Source organism: Lactuca sativa, chromosome 5 (genome assembly GCF_002870075.4).
Source record: "Lactuca sativa cultivar Salinas chromosome 5, Lsat_Salinas_v11, whole genome shotgun sequence".
NCBI classification, from domain to species: domain Eukaryota; kingdom Viridiplantae; phylum Streptophyta; class Magnoliopsida; order Asterales; family Asteraceae; genus Lactuca; species Lactuca sativa.
In genome coordinates this window covers 189,472,855-189,485,973 of record NC_056627.2, presented here as the reverse complement: position 1 = coordinate 189,485,973, position 13,119 = coordinate 189,472,855, and positions in this window count along the sequence as shown.

Genomic DNA, 13,119 nt, shown 5'->3' with positions numbered 1-13,119 from the left:
AAATAATTATATTTTAAAAGTATACTTTTTGTTCAGATCACTTTAGCTGCTTAGTGTTTATAGTTGTATACCTTGTAATGTTAGGTATACTAACTTCACTATCAACAATAGCTTTGATACCAATCTGTCACACCCCCGAAACCGTGAAAGAAATGGCGGAAACGTTCGGAGGTGGGTGACGTCATATGTAGTATCACAAAAGTTGCATCATAGTAATCAAAGTAAGCACCACCATTACAATATAATATGAATATTTACATTGATTGTTAGGTACTAGTTTGTATATATATCAAAAGTAGCAAAACATAAAAACGAGTCACCAAAAATGCTCCGTCTTCTTTAAAAGCTACCAAGAGTACTTGTCTATGGTTTTCCTGAGAATACAAATGATTTTGAAAACATATTAGCATAAATCTGGTGAGTTCATAAGCATGTTTTTTCAATGGAAACTAGTCACTGAATTTGTATAAAATGTTATCTGCTATTGAAAGTAAATATGATTCGTTTTTGAAAACCCTGGCTACTACTAGTATGTAAAGTACGTTCTGTTTGAAAACTATGGTTACTACAAGTTATGAAAAGTACTAAGGTTTAACCCAGAAAATCCCTTATTTCCCCTTATGTGTGAGTTGTTGCTTTAATGTTTCTGAAATGGTAAGGCATAAATATAATCCATATTCATGTGATTAAAGCAATGGTTCGTAAGAGGTGTATTATTACCTAAATGCGTCGTACTATTGGCGAGTTTTATTACCATACTTAAACATGATACAACGTAAAATGGACGCTGATATCCTTTATGACAATTGTCACTCATAGACCTGCCGGTCCGACTGTAGCTAGCAGCCACGTGTGTGATAGTCAATCCCGTATAGATCTATAAACAAAAGTCACTCTTTCCCTCCAGGAAACTCTGGTTTGTATGGGTAGTCCTCCACTTTGTAAACGTTGTAAGCGCCCAAGGACATGTCTCCCATATACGTTAATCTTTACGAGTAGTAATATAAAATACATAATGTTCTTTTGTACTTGAACTCGAGATATGTTGTGTAGAGTAAAAATAATTATACTTAAATAATTTTTAACTGTTTTACTCTTGTAATGTGTCATAAACTAAATCTATCATAGTTTAGCTGATCAACCATGTAAGTAGTTCATATTCGTAAAACTGGTAAAGAAGTTCCTAAACTATACCTATTATAGTTTGACTGAAAAGTTATGTTCATGGAATGGTCCGAAAACTATGCAATTTTGATTAGAAAGTAACCCTCATGCTCCGCATGTTACAATAGGGTTAAAGTATCTAAAATGATTGATGAAAATCCATTAAAATGTTTCAATTGCATAAGTTTTACTTGTTGAAAACATTTATGTTTTAGTTTAGAAAAATCTTTGTGTTTGCCTTGTATTCCCCCTGAAAATATTTAAAAACATTCAAAGTGTAGGGGTATGAACTCACAGTTTGACGTAGGATTCGAATGGAAGATCAGTATGGATGTTGAGTGTCAACTGATGTTTCGTACGCAAACGAATCCTATTGAACACATATGTCACACCCCAAAACCGGAACGATGGAAACGTTCAGTGGTGTAGGACGTCATGTTTAGTATCACAAGACAAGCATCATAGTAATCGAAGTAATAAACAACCATTTCATTAGAAAGAATGTGTTTACAAAGTATGTACTCACAAAACATAGAATACATATGCAATAACAAAATAAGACATGAAGCTATACCACTCCATCTTCTGAATTCCCAACATGAGTACCTGTCTACTAGTTTCCGGAGAATAGAAGTTATTTTGAAAGAGTTGATCAGTAATTAAGCTGGTGAGTTCATAAGATTTTACTGATGTAAGTAAGTTGTAGAAAGCTTAGTAAATTGTAGTAAGTTGTAAGTTTTGGTTAGAAAAGTTCGCCTGTTCCTCCATAAAATCCTATATTTCCTGCTTTGATGAAAGATAAGTAAAAATTACTCTACAATCCTTTCTACAAGTACTAAATGGATACAATTTATATAAAACTCAGAGTAAACAAACAATAAATTGTGTGTATCTGCCCTAAGCGCACAAACAAACAAGGAACATGAAATGAGGTGGATGGCATACATCCCATTAGTTGTTAGATCATTGTTGTATATAACCCCAGTGTATTCAATTGGTACTCACGAAGTTAATTGCAATACTTCCTTTATATTTGATGAAAAGATCCATTAAGAAAACCCTTATTTCTTTTAGTAAAAATGGTAACCATAGTGGTTCCTTCTATAATCACTTAGTTTATAGTATCTATATATACACTAATATTGAGCAGATAGTTAATTGTGTGGATCTGCCCTAAGCCCACAACCAAACAAGGAACAGGGAATTAGGCGGAGAGCACACATCCAACTGCGTATCGGATATTAATTATAGATAACCTTGATGTATAAACTAAGGTATTATAGGATTAACCACCTAAGGCCTTTAAGTTATACTGGTTTAATAAAATGGATTAAACCCTTTACTGCTAACTTTCTAGTTTTGTATACCAAAAGTTCTGATTTGGAAAGTATGTTTTGTACTAGAAAACCGTGCATTGAATTGGTATCTTATAACATGACCCATACCTGGTACCCCTTATGATGACTTAATGTATATGGAACATATATATAACTAAGATCGAATGGATAATATGCTGGGTGAATCCGCTCTAAGACCACAACCAAACAAGGAGCAGGAAATGAAGCAGAAAGCACACATCCTACTACCTGTCGGATCCTATTAATATATATCCCTTGATGTATACATTACGAAATCATAAGGTTAGCATTATAGGTCCCTTTCTACTGAATGTACTAGACCCAGCTGTTCTGTTTTTCATTTGAAAAGATGTAAGTTTGTCACACCAACAAACTGTCAGAAAGCAACAGCAGAAACGTCTGGGGGCGGGTGACGTCATGTGTAGTATCACAATAATTGAATCATAGCAATCAAAGTAAACACAACCATTACATTACTATATGATTATTTACATCTATTTGAAAACATAGTTTGTACATCACAGTATATAACAAAAGTATTTGACGTGACTCGAAAATGCTCTGTCTTCTCCAAAAGTTGCAAGAGTACCTGTCTATTGTTGCCCTGAGAATACAAGTAGTTTGAAAGAGTATCAACATAAAGCTGGTGAGTTCATAAGTATTATGTTTTGGTGAAAAATGTTTCTATGATCCTTTGAAAACTGTTTCCCAAAAAATCTTATATTTTCTTATAGAAAGTATGTTTAAACATCTACTACTCACTGTTGAAAATTTTGTTTATAGGAAATCTAGTTATCCTGGGAAAATTCCATATTTTGCTTTAAGTTGATGGTTGGTTAACTGTTCTAGTCTGAGGTGTACAAGTATCTCCCATACTTATATCGTTAGACGTATTTTGCTTGAAATACCCTATTTGCTCCCTGTGAGGTGTATTAGCCTTATTACATAAATAAAACTAATAAATACGTAGTGAACTAAATCCTAAGGTATTATCGATACTCTATAGTAATCAAATCAGTTTTTTACTTTGAGGTTAGTTCACCTGTTTCATTATTACAAAAGTAAATTAATGTCATCTAGGTTGCGGGTGTCATAACCGTACTTAGACTTGATATGGCACGTAACGGGGCCAATATCTTTTTATGACTTTGTCACCCCTGGACCTGTCGGTCCAATTGTAGCTAGCAGTAAGGTGCTGGATAGTTGGTCCCGTATAGATCTATACACAACAATCAAGTTCTCCTTCCAAGAGATTATGGTTACAAGTACTAATCCTATACCCTGATTCTGTGGGGGTGTTACTAAGGACGTGTCTCCAACTTTAGACTAACAATTTAAAAGTAATAATACTTAAAATCATGTTTATGATTTGCATGAATCCTTTATAAAATAACACTTTTTATGATATGATTCACAAGTTCCTTGCTTTAGTTTTGAAAACTGTTTCTACGAATTGATTTCTTAATTGGTTGGTAAAACTGTTTTCTGTGTTAAAAGCATGCTAAACATATAACTATATTAAACAAATAATATACTTTGAGCACAAGTATCCTTGTACTTTTTTCATATTCCCCCCTAAAAACATGAAAAACTTGGAAAAAGCATAGGGGTATGAACTCACTGTATAACGTAGGATTCGAGTGTGCGGTCGGTATGAGTGATGAGTGTTAACTGATGTTTTGTATGCAAGTGGGTCCTATTAACATATCGTAACACATATATGTATTAGATTAGGGTATTCCATGACTAAACATGACAGGAAACCTGCCTAAGGGCCTGGAAATGCTTGAACTAAGTGTCGGAATTATATATGATCGAATGAGGGAGGTGTACGACCACGCTTTAGGTGTGTACGGCCCATCAGTGTGCAGCCGTACACTCATGATGGGGAGTGTTTTTAAGGTGTTTCCAAGGTTCTACAAGCATCCAAGGTGTGTTCTAGGTCCCATTCTTAGTGGTTTTTGCAAGTTTAAGGCCAAATATGAGCATTAAAATGGGTGTAAGGCCATAAGGGTGTGTGTGCGGCTTTACACAGGAGTGTGTGGCAGTACAGAGTGTGTGTGTTTCCGTACATAGGTGTGTCCGGCCGTACATAGGGGTGTGCGGTCGTACATTCTTCATTTATGCTCCAAACGTTGATTTTTAGGTGATTCAAGGTTAATACCAAGTTCAAGCTACCAGATGGGGGCCAAACTCACACTTAGGAGAGCCTTTAAGGTGTGTACGACCACCTTATGAAGGTGTGAGGCCGTACACCTTCAAGTGATGAAGAACATGAAGAGTTTAGGCTTAGATCAAGATATCTTACCAGTATAAGAAATTAGATGATGGAATACTTCACGATTTTGAGGCCTTTGAAGTGTTCTTGGATGAAGTTTCTAGAGAGAGAAAGTAGAGTGCAGCCACAGAGGGAAAAGAATGAATGAGGGGGTCACCCTCTATATATAGGGGTGAGTGTGTGGCTGGGGGTGGGTGTGCGGCAGCAAACCCATGTGTATGGCCGTACACACCTCCCAAGAGGGTGTATGGTCCGGTTTTGTCCCTATACGACTTGTTAAGTCATTCCTAATCTCATTCTTAGCTGTACTAGAGTTTAGAACACTTAATCGAACCCCTAAACGGTGTTAAGAGGTAATTGAATCGAGTTTAATATTGATAAAATTGACTAATCGTACAGAATAAAAGTTTTGGGTTGTCTCAAAGTTTTCCCTAGTTTATAACTATCTTGACTCGAAAATAGTTTGCATTAATTTTCAAGTGGAACTATCACTTTATGAAAGTAATGGGAAAATGAAAGTACTCAGGTGTCTTTTGAATTGACATCCTTACCTACTGATTACCTTAAAACATGTTTGTTTTATTAAGTTCATAATGTGAAGGATAGTACCCATACTATACGCTCTCCATGTCAAATGATTCTGGGAACCAAATGCGACTACAACAAATAATTGCTAGGTCGTGTAACTTCACATTAAAGTTATGTGATCATGTATTACGAATTTAACGATCACCTTTTGTTTAGAACAATGTGTTACTGATTCATTGGTATAATTAGATCTTGTAGTTGTTCCATGCTATAACATCTTAGTATGTTTGTTCTGGTATAGTATCTTAGTATGTTCTTTCTGTTATCATGTATTGTATCTTCCTCCATGTTTCTCTTTTTTGCGTGTTCTCTTATGTTATCATGTATGGTATCTAGTATGAACTGAACCTCTAAACTATAACCCTTATAGTTTACTAGTGTTTTACATGAACTGTTATTGAAAAGACTCATTTTACTACTAAGTTATGCTTGTACTCTAAAAATGGAGTTTTGTTAAACTAAAAAGTAACATAACTATAAAAGAGTTTTTTGAAATGTTTTGATCACTTATAAAAGGCATAAGAAATCTTTTGAAAGATGTTTATAACAAACATTTACACAATTATCATTGTGTTCAACTTTTTTCCCCCACTAAAATCATTTAAAACAGTTAAAAGATTCATTACGGGGTATGAACTCACCTTATGTGGGTGATTCAAACGAATATGCGCATAAGGATGAGAAGTTCCATGAATGAAGTCCCGAGACTTAATGAGTCCTAAATGAAATACAATGACATATATTGACATAAATATAGTGTTTGGAAGCAGCCAAATGCAAGGAAACACCTCACGGGACTAGGAAACACTTTGACCAAGTGTTGGAATCACATGTGATTCAAATAATGGGAGTGTATGACCAATATGAAGAGTGTGCAGCCATGGGTGTGCGGCCAGGGAGTGTGCAGCCACACACTCATGGTAATGAGTGCACAATTTTTTTTCCAAAGGTAGGGAGGCTTGTAGGATGATTGCTCAAAAAGTGGTCAAGTTGGAAATGCATTTTGAAGGCCCTTTAAGGGTGTTTTGAGGGGTGTACGGCCACACATGGGTTTGCTGCCGCACACACCATATGATCATGAGTTCTGGGCATTTTCAAGGACTTAATCTAGTGTTCTAAAGAAGGTTCCAGCATTGGGAAGGAGTACTTACGATTCAGAGGCTTAAGATGGCTCAAAATCACCAAGAACAAGTGTGTGTTCTTGGTGTTCTTGGTGAGACTTGAAGATCTAGCCAAAATATGATTTCCAGTGGATGAAATCAGAGGGTGTTATGAGGTTAAAAGGATTAACAACAAATCAAGGGAAGAACACTTACAAACTTGAATATCTAGGATGAAAATCGGTTGGTAGTTGAGAGAAAAATCAAGTTTTCTTAAGGTGAAAGTGCCAGAAAGAAGGAAAAATGAAGGATAATACTCTTATGGAGGGGGGTGTACATCCCAACATGGATGTATGGATGTACACTCCCTCAAATGGAGTGTAGGGCTCGATTTTCGTGCTAGAAGTGTACGCGACCTAATCCAATACTCAATGCTTGAATGTACTGAGCTTTGAACATTTGGACGGACTCTCAACATGGCTAAATGATAGCATAAACGAGTCTGACACTCAGTTGAGTTGACTGGCTAGGTTGTACAAGGCAAAAATCTTTGGGTTGTCACAATATAGTAACACATATATGTATTAAGTTAGGGCATTTCATTACTACATAATATTAGGAAACCACTCTAAGGACCCGGAAATGCTTGAACTAAGTGTCAGAATCATATATGATCGAATAAGGGAGGTGTATGGCCACCATTTGGGTGTGTACGACCATGGGTGTAGGACCCATGAGTGTAAGGTCGTACACTCATGACAAGGAGTGTTTTTGAGGTATTTCCAAGGTCCTACTAGCATCCAAGGAGGGGCTCTAGGTCCCATAGTGAGTGGTATTTCAATTTTGAGGCCAAATATGAACATCAAAGTGGATGTACGACCCTAAGGGTGTGTGTGCGGCCGTACAAAGGGGTGTGCGTCCGTACATACGGGTGTGCGGCCGTACACTCTCAAAGTTCATGCCCAAGATGTCGATTTTGAGGTGCATTAAGGTTAATACCAAGTCCAACTAGAAGATGGGGGTCAAACTCTCACCTTGGAGAGCCTTTAAGGTGTGTATGGCCATCCTTATGAAGATGTGCGACCGTACACCTTCAAGGATGAAGAACAAGGCTAAAACACTAAGAATCAAGATATCTAACTAGTTAGGGTATCAATCACTTACGTTTTTGAAGCCTTTGGAGGGTTCTTTCATGAAGATTCTAGAGAGAGAAAGTAGTAGAGGGTAGCCAAAAGAAGAAAAGGGTGAAAGAGAGGGGGTCTCCTCATATATATGGGTGGGTGACCCCCCACCTCAGGTGTGCGGTCTTGGGGATGGTGTATGGCCACACACCCATGCGTACGGGCGTACACTCCTCCCAAGAGGGTGTATGGCCCGAATGTTGTGCTATGACTTGTAATAACTCGACCTAGAACCCAAACTTTGATTGACAAGGCTTAGAATACATTAACAAGCCCTTAAATGGTGTTAAAAGTTATCAGAATCGAGTGTAACATTGATAGAACTGACCAATTGTACAAGATAAGAGTTTCAGGTTGTCAAACATTTCCATAATTGCTATGTAACGCCCGCAAATCTGGGCTAGTCAAATTAGAGGCAATAGGGGTCGAAAACGACTTTTCTACAAAAGATTATTTAGAATAAATAATCTTAACCAAGTTGTATAGTATGTTACAAGGTTTTCGTACATACAAAGAACGCCGAAATCCGAGTTATAACGAAGAAGTTATAACCCGTTGAAGTTTCGCGACGGAACCGGCACGATACCGGGAAGCGTAAATAGTGAATTTACGATAGAGCGAGATTTAGCCTTAGCGATCTAAACGAAAGTCGTAGAATATGTAAAACTAAGAGCATCGATAAAAAGAACGCCCAAATCTGACTTCGTATGAGGAAGTTATGATTTTTCTAAAGATTTAGCATAGCAGTGCACAGCCCGAAATCTGAATTTTAGATCGGTCGATTTTTAGCCGACGGGATCTAAATGAAAGTTGTAGTACTCATAAATACCAACGCGTGGATATAAAGAACGTCGATAATAGAGCTCGTATGCGAAAGTTATGGACGAAGCTTAGTCCCTACTTTTCGAGCGCGGCGAATTCGATACAGTTTTGTAAATCCGAGATAGAATGAGAATTAGCCAACGAGGTCTAAATGAGAGTTGAAGATCTCATTAATAGGAACTCAACGGTAAAAAGACAGACAAAAATGGAGCTCGTATGCGAAAGTTATGGACGAAGCTTAGTCCCTACTTTTCGAGCGCGGCGAATTTGATACAGTTTTGTAAATCCAAGATAGAATGAGAATTAGCCAACGAGGTCTAAATGAAAGTTGAAGATCTCATTAATAGGAACTCAACAGTAAAAAGACAGACAAAAACGGAGCTCGTATGCAAAAGTTACGGATGAAGCTTGGAGACTACTTTACTATACACTTCCTATAAATACAAGGGTGAACTCCTCATATTTTCTTCACACCATAAGCCTTTCTTTCTCTCTCTAACTTCTCTCTAACCTCCCTAAACCCCTCCCAAGTCTAGGGAACCTCCCTATCACGAGAAGAAAGCCCCGGAGTGCCCGACGGCTCCGAGAAGAAAAGCTTTCGGCTCGGAAACGCTGCTCAAGCGAAGCCCGGTTTTTAATAAAAACCCGCTGTAAGTGAGCTACGCCTATAGTATATTTAATATAGATTTTATTTAATTATAGTAACATTGTTAGGACCTTAAAATAATTATTTAGGCTATTATTATGAGTTATATTGAGTGTTATTTAACGCTTATATAATAGTAATAATAGCTAGACTATTAAATTAGTCTCGTCAAGCGTTAGACTAAACTCTAGTGGTAATGATACTAGGTTTCGTCAAGGGATAATTGTTTTAAGAGTAACGAAGTGCTGTCCGAGTGCCGACTCACCACCTTTCAAGTGAGTGCATGGTCCCTTTCATCTTACACATAGATATGAAGTATTTTATATAAACTACGTGCTATGTGTGCACATTATCTGAATACTTGTTGTCTATGTTGGTTGAACGTTTTATACATGTTTTAAAGGACTTAAACTGTATACGTATTTTATATATACAAAAATGTTGGGTATGAGATGGGTAGATGAATGATGAGAGATAGAAGATGACGTGAGTATACATTGGCAGCTATAGACTTAGTGCCTATGGGACAAACACCGGTAGCTATGGACTTAGTACCTTTTAGACGTTGGTAGCTATGGATTTAGTACCTGTTGGGAATTGGTAGCTATGGACTTAGTACCTATTAGTTAGACGCTGGTAGCTAAGGATTTAGTACCTGTAGGAATTGGTAGCTATGGACTTAGTACCTGTTGAACATTGGTAGCTATGGACTTAGTACCTATTAGATAAAGACTGGTAGCTATCGATTTAGTACCCGATGAATAGACTATAGCAGCTATGGAATTAGTGCTTTATGAACGAACATTGGCAGCTATGGATTTAGTGCCAGCCCCATAACCCTGGAAGTAAGGGACTTCGGAATAAACGAATGCAGGATAGATGACTCTTAGGTTAAATCCTTAAAGAGTAAAGAAGATAATGGCGATGGGTAATTGGGTTGATTGTTTGATTGAACATAATAATTATATTATTGTGGGTTGAAAACCCTATGTACTCACCAGGTTTCCCAACCTGACCCACTCAGTTTATGTATATCACAGGTGACGAAGTGAAGTGACATTACACTGAGAGATTTAAAAGAGATGTAGATCACTAGTGTAAATCATTGTAAGTTCTGTTTATGCTTATGTTTCGGTATTAACGATGACATCCCAAACATTTTAAAATGAAATAAATACATTTCTTCAAAAATGTTTTAATAACGTATTTACCATGTTTTTCTGCGAACAAATTCCGCAACCTTTTTATAAAATGAAGTACTCTGATTTTTATAAAGCATAAACAAAATCGGTCTTTTCTGGCCGTGATTTTGGGGATGTCACAGTTGGTATCAGAGCATTAGTTTAAGCGAACTAGGAATATGGATTTATTTCTAGACTTAAACTTAGAATGCTAAGCGATGATTGTGAGGTGTGAGCACTAGCTTATTTTAGGAATTGTGCCTAAAATGCTTTTATGTGCTAAATGCTTTGTGCATGATATGTTGTTAATTGTTCGGATCTATGGTCTGTTGCCGACCGGATCTGGAAACCTTATGTGTTTAGGATTCTAAATGTACGACTACGGTATTAGAACTAGCATGTAAACGTTTCGGAGTGATAAGGATGATTTAAACGTCAAGTAAAGGTCTAAATTCACCTTATTCGGTGTATAGATCGAGATGGTAAGGACCCGTAGCGGAAACATAAACGCAAATGGGAACAGGAACCAATCCCCAGTGGTTCAGCAAATACCTGTTGTAGAAGAAGTTGCGCCTGAGCCAGTCACCATGGCTGGAGTTCAAGCCATGATCCGGGCTATGTTGGCTGAACAAAGGGAAGAAATGAGACGGATGTTGAATAGGGACGAACCTACTATGCCCATTGAGCAACCCGAACTGATTCCCGAGCAATCTGAGGAAGGCAACTACAGCCGCCAAGTGAGTCAAGTTGGGACTCAAGGTGAGCAAAGGGATGGCCCAGAAGGGAGAAATAACAAGGATGGGCGGATGTACAAGAACTTCTTGGGTGTGAAACCACCAAGCCTCTCAGGAAGCCCAAATCCGGTTGAGATTATGGATTCGATCTCTGAGATGGAGAGGGTGTTTGAGAGCTGCAACTGTAATGAGAAACATAAGACTGTCTTTGCAGTAAGACAGCTGAAAACTGGAGTCTTGAGCTGGTGGAAGCTATTGGCAGATACGATGCCACGAGGAGAAGCCTTAAGGATGTCGTGGGAAGAGTTTTTGGAACAGTTGAAAATGCAGTACTGCTCGAAGGTAGATCTGATAGACCTAAACAACGAGTTTCAGAACCTGGAGAAAGGGAAGATGAGTGTTGATGAGTATGCCACCGCATTTACCGAGAGGGTGAAGCTATTTCCCTACTTGGTGCCTACTGAACTCTCCAAGATTGATAGGTTTGCTAACGGACTGCCCACTGACTTTGGTCCAATGGTCAAACTGGCAACTACCTTGAAAGCAGCTGTTAGGGCAGCTAAGAACGTAGAGGCCCAAATAAGAGAAAAGGGTCTAGAAAAAGATAAGGCAGGAGAGAAGCGAAAGTTTGAGGGATCTTCGAGGTCGAACAAGGAAAGCAAATTCTCAAAACTCAGAGGAGCAGATGGACGTGAAACAAGATGGTGTGATAAATGCAAGAAGAAGCATGGTGGGAAGTGCAACGAAGAAGTGACTTGTTACAAGTGTGGGAGGACGGGTCACTATTCCAAAGACTGCACACATAATGACAAAGTATGCTACGGATGTGGAAGCAAGGGGCACATGTCCAGAGACTGCCCAAGGAAAAATAAAGCAGCAAGACCATAAACGCCACCAAGGCCAAGGGCATTTCACATGATCCTCGACGAAGCAGAAAACCGTGCGAGGAATCAAGGATGAGGACTTCATATCCGAAGATCAAGTTATGCAGTAGCCATAGTATTGTATGATGTAGCCTATTAGAGGCATAGCCTAGGGTGAACTTGAACACCTATGTAATCATTTCAAGAATTAATATAAAACCTTCGTTTTGTTATCTGATGTGTCGAATGATTGTGTGATTTGCTGCATGGTGACTTGGGAAACTGCAAGACAATACTTGGGACGAGTATGAGTAGGTGTGAATGGTAGTAGAGGCCTATACTACCAGAAGCATAAGACTCACACTTGGATCAGGGAAAGTCACAAGGTTACCAAGAAGCTAGTAATTGATTTCGTTTTATTCAAGTGTGTTATTACCATCGTTTCGGTAATGACTAAGAAGATTGTTGATATTACGACCCTAGTGTTCATATCGAATCGAGTCCGACTACGATGAGTATGTTGTGTGGTTCAGAGAACCAAGTTTGATGTAGCGTCTGACTTAAACCAAACGGTTGAAATCAAAGCGATCAATAGAAGTATCGCACTCGTTGTTAAAGAAGTTGGTGGCTAGAAATGCCTAATGTTAAAGTGTGATTATATCACATTAGAACATGAAGGAAGGCATAGTCTGTTTTAGAATTTAACTCTAAGAGACCTAAGTCTAAGTGTTGCAACATACGATGATAGGTCATTAGAATATGACACATCGATCTATAGTAGTAATAAAAGAACTTATCTCAAGTCCATATCCAGCAAGGATCGAGATTGTGACTTGAAGGTCATAATTTGGAGTCAAACCTAAGGTAGAGAGCAGGTGCACGATCGAGTACTCTTACAGTCAATGAGTTTAAGAGATAGAATTGAAGGAATGTAGAAGTTATAAATATTACCTAGGATGAAGAGATGACGTATGGAGTCATTATACGATCATGTTTCGTTGATGATTCCGGGACGTAATCATCCTAAGGGGGAGATAATTGTAACGCCCGCAAATCTGGGCTAGTCAAATTAGAGGCAATAGGGGTCGAAAACGACTTTTCGACAAAAGATTATTTAGAATAAATAATCTTAACCAAGTTGTATAGTATGTTACAAGGTTTTCGTACATATAAAGAACGCCGAAATCCGAGTTATAACGAAGAA